Source organism: Natator depressus, chromosome 2 (assembly GCF_965152275.1).
Source record: "Natator depressus isolate rNatDep1 chromosome 2, rNatDep2.hap1, whole genome shotgun sequence".
NCBI classification, from domain to species: domain Eukaryota; kingdom Metazoa; phylum Chordata; order Testudines; family Cheloniidae; genus Natator; species Natator depressus.
The window spans coordinates 237547982-237564592 of NC_134235.1; the positions used below are offsets into that span (position 1 = coordinate 237547982).

The window sequence follows — 16611 nt, forward strand, 5'->3', positions numbered from 1 at the left end:
GACCAGAAAAGCAGGGAAGCAATGCATCATGGGGGATCTCTGCTTCAGATGTTAATGAACCTATGCCTGCACACACCCAGCTCAGCAGTTATCAGACCAATTCTAGTAATGAATCCTTGATTGATATTCAAAATATTGAAGCAGCCTAAATGCATTGTGAGCTCCTTGGAAGAAAACACCACCAATAGCCAAGAGTGATCAGCTCCTATTGTCTAGCCTAAAGAAAACTCTCGAGTCATCAGTTTACCCATAAACAAACCTAGTATTCTCCCTTGAACCAATGTTGTGCCTCTACAAAACCCCCTACCTATGCCCAAGTAAGAGTTCTGATGCATGGACCGAAACTCCGTATCAGTTCCACTGGGACTCCATTTCCTGACTGATCATACTGGGGGCTCTGCCTGTCTCCAGCAGTCAGGACCCTGAGCTACCACCACCGCCTGGGAACCCCGACCAGTTCAAGCCTCATGGACTGGGTAAGATCCCTTCCTCTCTCTCTCTCTCTGTTTTCTTTTCTACCTCACATATTAACCTTTAATAATGTAACTGTTATGTTGGTTTAGGCTCTCCTTGTGTAGTTATCACTATTATTCAATAAATAACTTTTATGGGTAAGCTGGTTGCCTCTATTTCTCTCTCTCGCTCTGAACTTTACTGTTTTGTGTTTCTAGCTTCCCCATTTACTCTGCAGCAATGCTTCTTTTACTTAAGCTAAAGATCCCTGTAGAGCCCCAAAATACTGTGAGGTTTGCTCATCAAGTGGGCTACTACCAGTACAATTGTGATGTGAAAGTGGGGATAGGGATGTGCCGAACCTGTGACATAAAAGGGGGTCAGCTTGAAAGTACTGATTGACCCGGTCCACTCCCCTTATCCATTAAAACGTCCCATTGATACTTTCACTTATGTAAGGAATACCATTAGGCCCATGACCCCAAGGCTGAGAAAAGATACGTTAAGAATAGTGAAATAGCAGCATACATTATTAATGAGAATATGTGATGTTTTATCCCTTAAAATGTCATACTGAAAAAAGATCCACTCAAGTATATGAGAGGAGCATTTGACACTGAAATACTTGGTGCTGATTCTTTCCTTTAGCTGCCTTCATTCTATATAAAAATGGATCTGGAGAGTTCTACAAGGCAGGGGATATAGGGAGATGGTTGACATCCTTACAATTAAGAGGGATATAAAGTAAAGGTATGCTAAAGTATTCCAGCTAACAAAGGGAGGCGTGAATTCTCTTGGGCTGGTTATAAACAATCGCATTTGTCATTTTTTATCAGCTCAGAGAATAACTCTTTGATTCTGGAAGATTTTGCAGGAAAGAGTTCATGATGCAAACTGCCTTGTTTGAAAGATTAATCTTCAAAACTAAAAGACAATTGTATCCATTTAACAACTTGAGGTGCTTTTTTGTGGCATCTGGAAATTAATCACACATGAAAACACTTCTACAGGTTTGTTCCTTTGATTATTTTTTCCATTGTAGTTGACAACACATTGCGGGTGATGGTGACTGGGTGGATGCTGATTTCTGAGTTTTAATTCATCATCTGTATATGTAATATATTAAAAATAATGAATAAATGAACTATCATGTTATATATTTCTTGCAATAGCTCTGCTTCCTCTAGGTAAGCCAACCTGCTACCTCACTAGAAGCAGGAACATCAGCCTAGATAGACCAATAGTCTGCTCTGAGAAGGCAATTTCTATTGTATGATTCTGTGTTATGGATGGGTACTGGTTTGCTACAGAATTAATTTATTGTCTGACATAGGTTGTCAGGGTCAGGACTGCCAGCCAAAACCTAACCCTAACTCAAGTCAACCAAGGAGATGGGAAATGAAATGGACCAGAATGAAATGATGATCCCCTTCCCCCTCCAATTTTGTTGTGAATGTAATTGTCCCTTTTATGCAGTTCTACCTGAGAACACCACAAAGAGGTGTGTCCATGGGCTCTGTTGGGAATTGCATCCAGCCTTTCCTAGTTAGAAGAGTGGCAGATGTGATATGGGGCATGGAGAATCACAGGGCCATAACCCCAACTGTTATAAATCAGCATAAATCTATTAAAACCCATTAGGACTATGTTCATTTACATCAGCTAAGGATCTGGCCCACACAGGATCTGCTTCAGCCTTGCAGGCTTATGATTAAGGAGAACTGGACATTCCTCACAGCCAGTGCCATTTACATTCTGCACATCCCTGAGAACAGGGAAGAAGGAAATGTGTTTGTGTGTGTATTTAAAAAAGGGAATATTAGCAGGGGAAGGTTCCCTCAAAATTCCCAAAGGAAACAAATGTAGAACTCCCTTCAGTCCCAGTGGTGATATAGCATGTGGCTGACTGTAATGCATGCTTTAAAAATATTCATCTGTAATCTTGTTTTCCTTTCAGAAAAGCCACGTTACCTTGGACCCCTGTTAGCTTAATTAAATATTTTCAATGTATAAATGTTTTCAAATTAAATACTGACTCCATAAAATCATCCCGGGTCCTGACTTAGCTTCAGGTCATTAATTCTATTATTTAATGTGTTAATACATGCGAAGAAACTTTGTTCTTTGTCTACCAAAGCGCCTGAAGTGAACTTTTTTCCTTCTACTCCTGCTAAGTTGCTAATTAGTTCAAGGTACACCGGAGAGGAGAGCCTTTGAGATCTTGAAAACTTGTGTTCTCAACAAAAGTTTATTAAGACAGGAGTCAGTGCTCTTGATGAGAGATTTAAGGGGAATATGATATTCCTTAATTTTGTTGTTGTTGGATAGAGTCAGAGAGCAGAACGGTTGATTAAAACAGGCCCGGTATAATCAGAAGTTCAATTAAACTTGATAAAATACTAATGCAATAAATTCAATTAGAATACTCTTGTTTGGGGCTGCTGTACATTTCCACTCATGGCACCTGATCATCTGAAATTTTCTGGAAAGTCCTGTCTTTTGGGGCTGCCTGAGTACCACCTCATGGTGCCAAACATTCAGGTTATATAAGAGAGGGGCAAGCCTATCTGCCTCATTTCCTTCTCTACAGCTAGCAGAAGTGGGAGGTTTGGGTGTTGAGGGCAGCCATTCTGGGTCCTTTGCAGAAGAGAAGCCTAAGTTATACTCTGAAGCCCCTGGCTTAGCCTTTTATGGCTTCTCCTGTAGGATAGTTCTGTTCTGATAGGTCCAAGAGATAAATACCCAGCAAACTGAGCACTGATTTATTTAATGTGTCTCCCCAAGGCAGATGAAATATCTAATGTGCAGGAAGAAGATGGAAGAACAGAAAGTATATCTTCTAAGGGCTTTTAAAAGTCCAGACAGTGTTCTGGACTAAGCTGAGCTCCAAGGACTCTGAGTGTATTACGTGCACTGAGCTGAAGAGAATTATGTTATGCCACAAAATCCCAGAGACCATGGAGGTTCATGTGTCATCAGCTGTGGAAAAGGAGGAAATGAGGGTTTAAGGAGTGGCACGTCCTTTATATATCCTTCCTCATGCAGCCCCAATAGACACTGCATTGATGAAGAGTCCAGGAGCTAAAGTGCCAGGAACGCTAAGCTACACACACCCCAAGAAGGATGTTGATAAATTGGGGCTCAGAGAAGAGCCACAAGAATGATTAAAGGATTAGAAAACATGCCTTATAGAGATAGACCCAAGAAGCTCAATCTATTTAGCTTAACAAAGAGAAGGTTAACCAGTGGTTACAGCCTGTAAGTACCTACTTGGGGAACAAATATTTAATAATGGGCTCTTCAAACTAGCAGAGAAAGGTGTAACATGATCCAATGGCTGGAGGTTGAAGCTAGACAAATTCAGACTGGAAATAAGGCATACTTTTAAACAGTGAGAGTAGACTCATAGACTTTAAGGCCATAAGGGACCACCTGAAGGGGAGTTCCAAAGAAGATGGAACTAGACTGCTCTCAGTGGTGGCAGATGACAGAACAAGAAGCAATGGTCTCAAGTTGCAGTGGGGATTTCTAGGTTGGATATTAGGAAAAACTATTTCACTAGGAGGGCGGTAAAGCACTGGAATGGGTTACCTAGTGAGGTGGTGGAATCTCCATCCTTACTGGTTTTTTTAAGGCCCAGCTTGACAAAGCCCTGGGCTGGGATGATTTAGTTGGACTTGGTCCTGCTTTGAGCAGGGGGTTGGACTAGATGACCTTCTGAAGTCTCTTTCAATCCTAATCTTCTATGATTCTATGATCGTGATCATCTAGTCTGACTTTCTGCACATTGCAAGTGACAGAACCTCACTTACCCCCTCCTGTAAAGATCCATAACCTCTTACTGACTTACTGAAGTCCTTAAATCATGGCTTAAAGACTTCAAGTTACAATTCATACCAGCAAGTCACCTGTGCCCCATGCTGCAGAGGAAGGTGAAACCCCCCCAGGGTCTCTGCCAGTTTGATGTGGTGGAAAATTTCTTTCCAACCCTCCACCAACCAATAATTAACAGTGGTACAATTTACCAAGGATGGTGTGGATTCTCCATCACTGACAATAATTTAAAAATCAAGATTGGATGTTTTTCTAAAAAATATGCTTTAGAAATATTTTGTGGAAATTCTGTGGCCTATGCTAAACAGAGGTCAGCCAAGATGATCACAATGGTCCCTTCTGGCCTTAGAATCTATGAGTGTGCAGAGGCTACTCTTGAAGAGCCACAGTTACTGGTGAGTAATTTTCCTTGCATATTCACTTTTTGTTTGGACTGCACAAAGTAAATGAGGTATATCATGATTTCACAGCAGAATTGCAATATATAGCTGAAAGAAGTGCCAAAGAACCAAACATAGCAAGTAGATAGTCCCTTGACTTCTCTTGAGGGTAAATATTGTGATTTATTAACCAAAAAGGCAAATATTGGCCAGAGCCATATTTTCCCTGAGTGACAATAAATCTTGACGTTCAAAGAAAAGACAAGTGAATATATATGCATTTGGAATGTAAACTACATTTGGAATGTCTGACACCTGGTATAGTACCTGTGTGTAAGGATCTCAATACACTACCAATAGGAATTAATTGAGCACCTTGACACTCTTGTGTGGTAGGTCAGAATTAGTATTATTATCCCCCCTTTACAGACAGGCAACAGAGAAATTAAGTGACTTGCTGGAAGCTGCACAAGACATGGCAGAGCAGGGAGTAGAAACCCAGGGAAGAAATCCTGGCTCATCGAAGTAACTGGGAGTTTTGCCATTTCAATGGGTCGAGGATTTCAATCAGGTCTCCTACCTCCCAGCTCTGTGTTTTAGCCACAATATCATCCTCTTCTTCAAATCTTGCTACCATAGCCCTACACTTAATAAGTGTTATATTTTTTCCTTGGAAACCAACGATCTGAAGGGAGATGATGTTAGCTGTTCAGAAAAGCTCCTATTTACTTAGTGGGAGGTAAAGCATGAACTCAGAACTTATTTCAGCCTCTCAGCTTCCTCACACAGAGCTTCCTCACTTGCATATGGTCAGCGGTGCAATGAGGTGGAGGGCACAGGATCCTCCCTTGGCTGGCTCTGGGTGGAGACACAACAGCCAACACCTCCCTTCCTGGCCAGGCCCGAGACAGAAGTGCAGGGTGGCGCTGTGGCTGGGAACTCACTGCTTGCACAGGTGGTAACAGGCTGCGTCACTTGGCTCTTCACCCAATGGAGGAGCCCATGCTGGAGTCCTGGCACTTGGGGCTGAGAGGGGAGACCCCAGCACTTTCCTGAACCGCCTGCTCCAGATTGGCAGCAAGTGGGGGAGGGAGGGGCTGCAACCTGGATGTTGGGTCTTTCCACAGGGAGTCAGGATGCTGGGGGCTGCAGGTCTGCACTTGACCTCCTCCTGAGCTCTCCAGGCTGCAAGCTTCCCTGGCACTAGGGGGTTGGGCTTGGCAGTCTTAGCAGCTGGCAGCTGGCTCTGTCCTCTATGAGCTATGTGCCAGTCCCACATGACAACCTGCACCCCTTTATCATCTCTGCCTCAGGACAGAGGACCCTACTGGAGAAGGGTCTTCTCCCTGGGCCCTCCCTTCTTAGGGAACTTCTGGTTGTGCCCTGGCATATGATTACTATTGCTCAAGAACACTGAGGAAGTAAACAGTACACAGTGTGTTTTGAGCCAACTATGAAGTAGAATTCCCACCCCTGTAAAAATGAAGTATATTTATTGACCGTCATCTGCATTTTAGTAACATATTTTCAAAATTATTATGCTTTTGGGCAATAAGTTATCTCTTTGATATTATCAAATGACAATTTTGTTTTGGTAACTTATTTATTTTAAAAAGAAAACCTTGTCTTAACCCAAGGTCTTATTATTTTTTAAGGGCCCTTTCATAGTGGCACTTTCAAAGATATGGGCACATGTTGAGTTACAGCTCTCGCCACTGTTATTATTCTAAGATTATGTTATTGTTACTAATCTGATCCAGCACTGGCTTCAGCCATTTTGAGGCCTTGTGTGAACATCTTCAAGGGCCCCATTGGAGGTGGAGGGGGAATGTTGATATCCTAATTTGTTGTCAGTTGTCCCCCACTCCCTCTTTTTTTATTTTGCCTGCCTTCAAGACTTAAATCTGCTATTAGCAGGTTTGTATCATGAAGTAATGACATCTTGTAAACCTCACAAGGATTAATTCTGGAAAATAGATGGAAATAAACAGATGATAGCTGTTTCTCAGGTGATTTTACCATTTTTGATCTGTATTGAGATGTACGTAGATAAATGTTTTCAAGGGCTGGGCTGCGTGTGGAAAATCTGCTAGGAAAGGCTTAATATTTTTAGCTCTTTGGGTATTATTCCCTGACACTTTCTAATGGTGGATCATGCAGAGGCCACATCTGGAATACCAGGCAAGTGGTGGAGTTTTGAGCAATTAAAATAGGGGCAGTGGAAGGGAAAGTATGATTTATATGCTATTGTGATGTGCAAGTGTGATACATGTGGGGGAGGAGGGAAGAAGAGTAGCTTCCTTTGATGGACACCCAGCCAGTCAGTTAGCTGTAAAATCCCTGTTGGTCTGTTCTCTGCTTGCTTTATTTGTAAAGGGTTAACAAGCCCACAGGTAAAAGAAAAGTCGTGGGCACCTGACCAAAAGAGCCAATGGGAAGGTAGAAATTTTTAAAATTGGGAAAGAAACTTTCCCTTTGTCTGTTGTTCTCTGGGCTGCTGGGACGGAGCAGCAATGCTGTGTAAGGCTTGAACCAGGTATGAAAATTCATCTTCCATACCTACAAGAAATAATTTGGAAAGGGAATGTTTAGTTAGACACAATCAGGTTTGTTTTTTATTTTGGCTTGTGGATCCCCTCTGTGCTAACCCCTGATGTTTTTGTTTGCTTGTAACATTTAAGCTGACCCCTCAAGAAAGCTATTTTGTGTGCTTGATTTTTGGAATTGCTCTTTTAAAATCTAGCAAAAGCCTAAGTTCCAGATGTAATTTTTTCTTTTATGTTTGTAATAACATTTACCTTTTTTAAGAACAGGATTGGATTTTTGGTGTCCTAAGAGGTTTGTGCATGTTGTTTGATTAGCTGGTAGCCACAGCTAATTTCCTTTATTTTCTTTCTCAGCTCTTCCCTGGAGGGGGAAGGGGAGGGGGTGAAAGGGCTTGAGGTACCCCTCAGAGAGGAATTCCCAAGTGCTCCTTCCTGGGTTCAAAGGATTTTTTTTTTTTTTGCATTTGGGTGGTGGCAGCGTTTACCAAGCCAAGGTCAGAGAAAAGCTGTAACCTTGGGAGTGTAATACAAGCCTGGAGTGGCAAGTATTAATTTTTAAAATCCTTGCGGGCCCCCAAGTCTGCACTCGGTGTGACAGAGTGGGGATTCAGCCTTGACAGCAAGGATCTTGCCTCCTTTGATTCTTGGAGTGACTTTTAGTTTTAAAATAGCCTTAGTACAGGTACAAGAATCCATAGCACAAAAATCACCATCACATGTGGCACTAGTTGAAACTAATTCTGTAAGGGTCTGCTGGGAGGCCGTGGAGTTACTGGGCATGAACCAAGAAAGATTTGGGCTGGGCACTGAACTGTCCTTTCATGCATTGAGCTGTTGTCTCCAGGACTGTCAATCCAACTGGTGGAAAATGTATTTTTTTTCCTTTCAAAAAAAGGAAGTTGTTGTTTTAAAGTGTTAGCTGATCAAGGAAAACCCTAGGATCCCTCCCATAACTTTACCTCGACGAGATAACACCTGTTAAAATCGTTGTCCAGCTCCATAGATAGAGAGTTTGTTTTTTTTGGGGTTATCCTTGCATTGCAAGGTAAATATTTTATCCGAGGAAAAGGTCCTTAAGAATTCATTGAGCATCACTTAAATTAACAACAATAAAACCTACATTTCCCCAGCATCTGGTACACATGCACCATAAAGGACACAGCATTCTGCAAATAAAGAGTTTATGGACAATATTTCTGTAACACATAAATTTTTAAAGCATTTCCATGCGTAAATCCATTCAAAAACAGACAGCTCTATAAATTAACAATTGGTTGGATTCATCAAAGTGTTGATAACAAGTAGTTATTTTTGGCTTGGGGGAATTTTAATGACTAAAAGACAGCCCTATTATTAGTTGTTTCTCTGCTTTTGACTAGACAAATACAGAATGTGAGTTTCACTGTCTTAAACCAATTTTCATTATTTATGGAAAACCAGAAATAAAAGAGTTAATATAAAGCATGTAAATGATGTGATGGCTTTTAGAGAATAATGAAAACTAGACATACACACCCTTAAGAATTGTGGAATTTATTAACACTTACTCTGTGGAAAGAAGGGAACTAAGGAATAAGAATAGAAATTTATTAATTACTTATGAGCAAATTAAAAATATCTATCCAGTAGCCTTTTGCTGAATTCTTCTTCTACGTTTTTTGTACTGTGCCTAGATGCCCCAGTAATAGAATTGTGTTAGGTGCTGTACAAACACAAACAAAAAGACAGTTTCTGCTCCAAAGACCTTACCATCTAAGTCAGGGATCGGCAACCTTTGGCACGCGGCCCAACAGGGTAAGCTCCCTGGTGGGTCAGGCCAGTTTGTTTACCTTCTGCGTCCGCAGGTTTGGCCGATCGCAGCTTCCACTGGCCATGGTTCGCCGTTCCAGGCCAATGGGGCTGCGGGAAGTGGCGGCCAGCACGTCCCTCGGCCCACACCACTTCCCGCAGCCACCATTGGCCTGGAATGGCAAACCGCGGCCAGTGAGAGCTGCGATCGGCCGAACCTGCGGACGCAGCAGGTAGACAAACTGGCCTGGCCCACCAGGCAGCTTAGCCTGGTGGGCCACGTGCCAAAGGTTGCTGATCCCTGATCTAAGTGGAAGATAGGACACAACTGGTAGGTACAAACGGAAGCAAAAGGAAACAATGGGACAATACTAGTCAAAGAGAGAGGCTGTGGTCTCAGCCCACCAGCTGTCCTAAGTGTTGTCAATTTTTTTTTGTAGGTATTGTGGCAAAGTAAAGTTAAAGAGATGTGAATGAGGACAATGAGGTGTCTGTGTAGATGTTTACAGAGAGCTCCTCCCAAGTGAGAAGGGCAGCATTGAGGAGCAGCAGAAAGTGTGAAGGTGAGTGTTTGAAAATTTAACAAGTGGGCCATTGACAACTACTTTTTAAGTATGGTCTTTCTGTTTTGCCAGTTTTGCCTTATATTAATTTCATCTAGATCACATTTCCCTAGTTTGCTTATGAGAATCTTAGGTGGGACAGCGTCAAAAGCCTTACTAAAATCAAGATAGCTCATGTCTAGTGCTTCCCCCCCATTCAGTAACCCTGTTAAAGAAGGTAATTAGGTTGTTTTGGCATGATTTGTTCTTAACAAATCCATGTGGTCTGTTACTTATCAACCTTATCATCTCATGCATCCGAAGAAGTGGGTATTCACCCATGAAAGCTTATGCTCCAATACGTCTGTTAGTCTATAAGGTGCCACAGGACTCTTTGTCGCCTTCACAGATCCAGACTAACATGGCTACCCCTCTGATACTTATCACCCGATGATCCTCTAGGTGTTAATAATTAAGTAATTAAATAATTATTCTTGATAGTGAATGAGAGAGTAGATAGGCTGTGCAGGCCTTGAAAGCAAAGACGAGTAGTTTGTTTGACGAGGTGGAGAAAGCCTGCTGAGTTGAAGCTGATAGCTGGTGAATTTTGTCAAGTTACATTTACGGAATTTAGGGGTGCAAGCGAGGGAGCATCTCATACCCTTCCAGCTGAATTTCTATCAACTTAAACAGGAGCTACACCACCAGTACTTGCTAAATGCTAGTACACAACCCTTTTCTAGACTTCTTACTTATTAATTAACCATCAACAATGCTACTGTTATGACTATTGTAAACTCTTATTAGGGGGTCCCAAAAGTTACTTGTGGAACTCAGATAGAAAAAGTCTCTGTTGCCCTTTTAAATTTAGATATGATGCAGCAAATGGGTTAAAGAGTGGGGGCAAGGAAAGACAAGGGTTACAGCAATAAGATCCCATGGTGACACTGTTAGACATGTGTGCACATCGTGCTGGTTAAGTTAAAAGTAATTATTTTTCTTGACTCTTTAAAGAAACAGGCCCCAGTCCAGCAATGCACTTCTGCACATGCCTAGCTTCAAGCATGTTAGTAATCTTATTCACCTCAAGGGGACTACTCAAGTGTTTAAAGTTAAGAATGCACTAAAGTACCTTGCTGAACTGGGGCCACAGATGTCAAGCTGATCCCTGCCCAAGAGAGATTATTAGAAATAAAAATACAAGGAAGTAATTCCTGTGGTAGTTTAGCACAGATCTGCATGTATCTATATCAATCTGCAAACTCCATTTGGTTTTGTGAATTTCATTTTGATTGTAAAACTATTCTATGCCAGCACTTTTGTCTTTTAACCTCCAGCTTGTGCTAAAACCTCCCGGGAGGTGTCAGGAGAAGTTCTTGCAGCTATCAGAGGCCTAACCATGGACAGCAATCAAGAACTATTCAACTAGATTGTCTTCCATTCAAACAGAAACATGTGACATGAGCTATCTGCAACCTAGAGAAACCAGCCCTGGCAGGTGGGCATGTAACTGAGCTATGGATCACCTGATAAGGGACTTGAAGGAGGCCTGCACCCCCCTCACTCCTTCCTGGCAGCATCATCAGGGCAGCTTGGAAGGAAAATTCTAACCACAGGCTCACCCCCACTTACTTGCCAGGTAGTGGAAGACTCCCAAGAAATAACACAAACACACATTATATATTCAACAGAGTAATTATATTAAACAGAAAGTAAATATAACATAACAGGTTAAACATTCTTCTCAGGGTAACTGGTGCCCTCTCTGATAATACCCTTGAATTTTCCCAGTCAAGTGACCTGATCAAACAAAAGTAAGATTTAGTGTCCCATTTGTAGGGGCCTTGATGACCTTGACAATGAGATCTTCAGTAGCAGCAAAAAGCAGCTTGGCTGACTTGGGTCAGTACAGCCCCAAAGTCTCACACGTGGGATAAGGTGGTAAGTCCCTCCATGGGTTTAATAGGCAGCAGGTAACAAAATCCCCAAACCTTTACTCCCTGTCTTAAGGAAACAGTTCAGGGAAAAGGGGGTCTCCCAGACTATCTAACTAAAGGATGGTGCACTCACAACTCCACGAATGACCCTCAGCTTCAGAGATGAATCCCCAATTCTCAGCTGCTGCAGAGGGGCTGACAATTGCAGTTTGCAGACACCCTCTTCATACAGGAATCGGGGTGTTTCTGGTCCCAAGATTTTCCCTCATCACAAAGGGATGCGGTCTCAGGTGCAAGTTATAACAACTCTAATAAAAATCCTAACTTGAGTCTCCTTCCCTAGTGCTCAGATAGAGTCACAGATGTGTGTGTCATAGCAGGCAGGCAGCCCTGTACTAGCAGCAAGAGCAGCACTTGCCAAGCGGTAACTGGGTGTTTCCAGGGAGCTGAAGGGTTAGCGCAGCCTGAGTGGGTAGAGAATTTCCCCACCAGATTTCTATCCACTGGGAATTACCTTGAACAGGGAAAGGATCAAGCTTAGGGATATGGCTTCCAGGTACCCAGAGGCAAGGTCTCAGTGGGAATCTGCATGCAGGCCTGGGACTCAGGAGCTCATGAAACAGGACGTTCTTCCCTTGTACTGGCTGGCTCCAAACTCCTGCACAATAGCTTCTCCCCTCTCACAATGCTCCCAGGGACAGGCATCTCACTGAGAACTTCCTATTGGTCAGGCTAGATTTTCTTCCTGGGCTTTTACTTGTCAATCATTTATCCCCCTCCTTTTCCTCAGACATTGCTCCTTCCCTAAGTAGGCTCACCTGCTATCCACCCCAGCCAACAGGGTGGTTGAAATAGTATCTCTCCTCTCTCCCTGTTGGTTATCTAGCAGACTCTGAGTCTGCTCTTAATCCCCTTTTCCCGCCAGGACAGAGTGCCTCTCCCTGAGCTATTAGCGCACAGAGACTCGGGAACCAAGGTCAGCTCCTTAGGGATTATGCAGGTGATTGTTACTTTTAAATAGATCTGTTTATCTCTTGTGCTTTGTCTGTGAGTAAAGTGTGGCTGGTTTAGAAATTACTTTGCAAAGTCTGTGCCCCTTGCTTTCACTGTTACATAGTCCCCAAAGAGGGAAACAGTAAACTAGAGTATCCACCGCTTCAGTAGAACTCATGCACAAGCTATTGGGGAGGCAGTGGTAGTTTCAGGGCCCAGGCGGTTGGACTGTGGAGTCTCCATCTCTCAGGAAAGGGTGCGAGACGGATGATCTGTACCCTGAGATTATGCCTACAGGGCCAGAGACAGTGCTTAGACTCTGCCCATACCAACGGTATGTGAGAGCCAATGGATGGATATAAGTACAGCAGCTTGGTGAGCGTTTAGCAGGGGAGCTCATGGTGTGGTGTAACAGTTACTTTACATTGATACCTTTCCCCCCTCATCTGGTATTTCACTCTTTGTTTCACTTCTGGGCCCGAAGGGAGAGAATGTTCTTTAAGAGGGATTTGAATGAGGTGAGTGTCAGTGTGGCACTAGAGAGCTGGAGTTGTTGTATGTCTCTAGAGCTGCACGGAAGGAATGTCAGTCTTCATTTCTGTATGTCTCACCTCCGCAGTGACTCTAACATGCAGATAGGCCTTGCACCTACTCCTGCTGATGCTGATCCCTGACTTTAAAATGTTGTTACACCAGTGGCTGATTCAGTGTAGAAAAGACTTTCCTTTGTAAATTTAAAATCATTGGCTCCTTATAGTGGGGAAAAATGCTGAAAAAGAATGGTTGGATATCAATACTTCAACATTAGAAACTAGCATGGAGTAGAAAACCTTTACAACAACACATGCGCGCGCGCACACACACACACACATGCATGCATGCACACACAAAACCAAAAAACCCCTTGATCCTTAGAGCATGAAGATCTGATTCTATAGATGTTTTCCTGTGATCACATCTACAAAGAGGGCAACATAACACTTGAGGAGAAGTACCATAAGCATATGACTAATTCCCCCACAGGTATTAAACATGGTTGGCTTGATACCCCTTTCAAACACACACTTTGTTCTGGCATTTATATTTCGTCTACAGTGGTTTGGCTTGACCATTCCCTGATTTTATTAGATAAACTCTGCATCAAGGCTTTCAAGATATACAGGTACATAGCCAGTAGTGGAAGATGTTGTGTTGATGATTTATATCATCTGTTATGTTAACCCTTCTCCCCTTGTATTATATTGGAGGAATACAATAAAATCTATTATATGGATAGAGTAGTTTTCAATAAATTCCTTTTGAAATTCATATCAGATACTTAAGATGGCAGTTGTATAATCATAGGCTTTTTGAGGTATACTTTTGTGTTGCATCAGAGAGACAAGGTGGATGAGGTAATATCTTTTATTGGACCAACTTCTGCTAGTGAAAGAGACAAGCTTTTGAGCTACACAGGACTCTTCTTCAGGTCTGGACAAGGTATTCAGAGTGTCACAGCTAAATACAAGGTAGCAGAGATTGTTTAGCATAAGTAGCTAACACATATTGTAACAGATCATTCAAGGTGAACACTTGTGTCTATAAAAGGACTCTGTTAAAACGAGCCTATTTCTGCTTTCAGTGACATTTGTGTCACAACACTGGAGTCAATGAAGCTACACAAGTGGCTCTCACAAAGCATACTATGACTCCATGTGTGTTAAAAAAAAACAAATGTCTCAGGTGTGTGGTACTGCAGGTGATTAAATGTGGAAAAAATATATCTTCTACATTTTTGTTTCAGTTTGGCATTGAGCTCAATGCAGACAATGGCTGTACTGGCCTGGTAGGATGGCCGGGGTTAGAACAGTGGCTCTCAACCTATTTGCCATTGTGGGCCACATATGCAGCTCTCCATGTGTTACGTGGGCCCCATCCACAGAATATATATACTACTTGTATGGCCATGAGGATGTCACATGGGCCACAGCTGCGTGCTGATTGGGTCACAAGCAGCCCACAGGCTGTGATTGAGAACCACTGGGTTAGAGCATTAGCCTAGAACTTGGAAAACCCTCTTTCAATTCAAGTCTGCTCAGCTGTAGACTTCCTATGTGACCATGGGAAAATCCTTAGTATCTCTGTGCCCCAGTTCCCACTAGTCTGTAAAATGGGGATAATAGTAGTTCCCTACCACTCAGGAGCATTGGGAGGATAAAATAAAGATTGTGAAGTGCTTTGAGATCTATTACTGAAAAGCCACTATATAAAAGCTAGGTTTTAATATATTGTTTCTCATTTTCTAGTTTTCATACACTCCAGGAGATGTCTGGATCTCCAGCACCACAGTGAAATGTTTCAAGTAAAGCTCAGAGTATTTTAGCTCAGTTTACTAACCTGAGATGTGTTTATCCAAATAAAGCCTTAGAAATAGTTACCAAATCCCCTGATCCCATCTATGACATCCCTCTTTCTTGAAACGATGAACAGTATTTGTGGACAACAACCTCCAGCCTGGTCTGCACTTAAAAAGTTCAATTATGTAAAATATCAGATATTATTCTCTTCCTTCAAATAGGAAGAGCAGACAGGAGTGTCTATAAAAATAAAGCAGCAGGTGTAGATGGGAAGAGAGCTTTATATTTGGTCTCTTCAAACTCTTTAAAGTGTTTGACATCATTCTTTTAAAAATTTTATACAAGAAAGTTACTAGTTTATGAAAGCAAACAAATGACTAGAACATCCAGAAATGTTCATGAAGAAACCATGAAAATATTTTCTGGTTTAATTTTTCAATAGTTTCAAAACTCACAAAGTTCACTGAGGTTCATAAACCTTTTGATCAAACCAGGATTGTTTTATGGTTAGCATCAGACGATGCAAATCTTTGGGAGGTGAAATTTGGCATTTTTTTACTGAAATTTGTGATGATTATTTGGGCTTAAAATTCAAACCTACCAAGACTGACACGGAAGAAAATATCTGCATGACCCACTGGAAAGTGAATTGTTGGATTTTATACAATTCTGTTATTATTTGATTGTGTGACTGGTGGCTCTTGCAAATGCAGAGAAAAGAATGGATTTGTACTTTTCTTTTCTTCCATTTTTAGTTGAAATATGCTCTTGAAGGATAAACTGAAGAAAACTATGGCAGTAGAGCTGTGTGGGAACCTGAAATTCTGTAATTTTTCTTACAAATCAGAACAAAACCAAAATTTGGTCGGTTTCTGTGAAATCAACTTTTAAAAAAAATTTTCTGAGTCAATTTAAACATTTCATTTTGATAAAATAAAAATGTTTTGATTTTGACTTTTTAATTTTTATTACAGTTTACTATATGCAATTTAAAAACTGAAAAAGTCATTTTAATACAAAAAATTGAAATGTTCAATTCCGATAATGTTGAAATGGAACATTTTATACATCAAAATGATATTTTGTTGAAATTAACATGTTCGAGTTCCCATAGAAAGTCTTTATTTCAACAAAACAGAATTTTCCAATGAACAAAAGTTAAGCTGGAAAATGTTTTACCAGATCTACATGTCAGTATGTCATGCATCTTTAAAATTATATTTTATCTTGTATCCACAAAGGACTCAATCTTGCAAGCTCTTCATTTGTGGAACTTTCACTGGTGTGAGGGGGCATTTCACATGTTCTGAGCTTACAGCATGGGGCCCAAAATGAGTGAAATGCTATTAAGACTAAAAGGACTTAATTCAGAGTTACTGACCAATACCTTTCCACCAAAAAGAGCTAGGGCTGAGTTTTTCCAAAGCAATATTGGAGATTTACACACACACACACAGATTCTCAGCTGGTTTAAATCAATGTAGCTCAATTTACTTCAGTGAACCTATATTACTTTTGGCCAACTGAGAATCTGGCCCATATTTTTTTTTTAATTTTAATGGAAGAAAGATATATGTCTAAATCCCTTAGGCTGCTTTAAAAGTCTCAACCTAGACAGAAGAATCCATATTTCCTTGAATTGTGTCAAAACAATGTTTTTAATAGCATATATAGTTTTGTACAGGGGAGGGGGGCGGTACTTTTAAATAATGGCCTAAGTGTAAGCTGTGATTATGTTTTTCCATATGCACCCACTCACCTTTAGTCCATCAGTTAAAGTGTATATCAAATTCTGTTTTCCT

At 41.4% G+C, this 16611-nt stretch overlaps 1 long non-coding RNA gene across 1 annotated transcript in view; it reads left to right on the forward strand.

The window, feature by feature from the left end:
- Nucleotides 1–350: 350 nt before the first annotated feature.
- The window catches only part of LOC141983269 (uncharacterized), a 56568-nt gene continuing 40307 nt past the window's right edge, over nucleotides 351–16611 (forward strand). Inside the window, exons 1-2 of the long non-coding RNA XR_012638336.1 lie at nucleotides 351–476; nucleotides 9442–9564. This is a non-coding gene — a long non-coding RNA (uncharacterized LOC141983269). The remainder of the gene's footprint in view (nucleotides 477–9441; nucleotides 9565–16611) is intronic.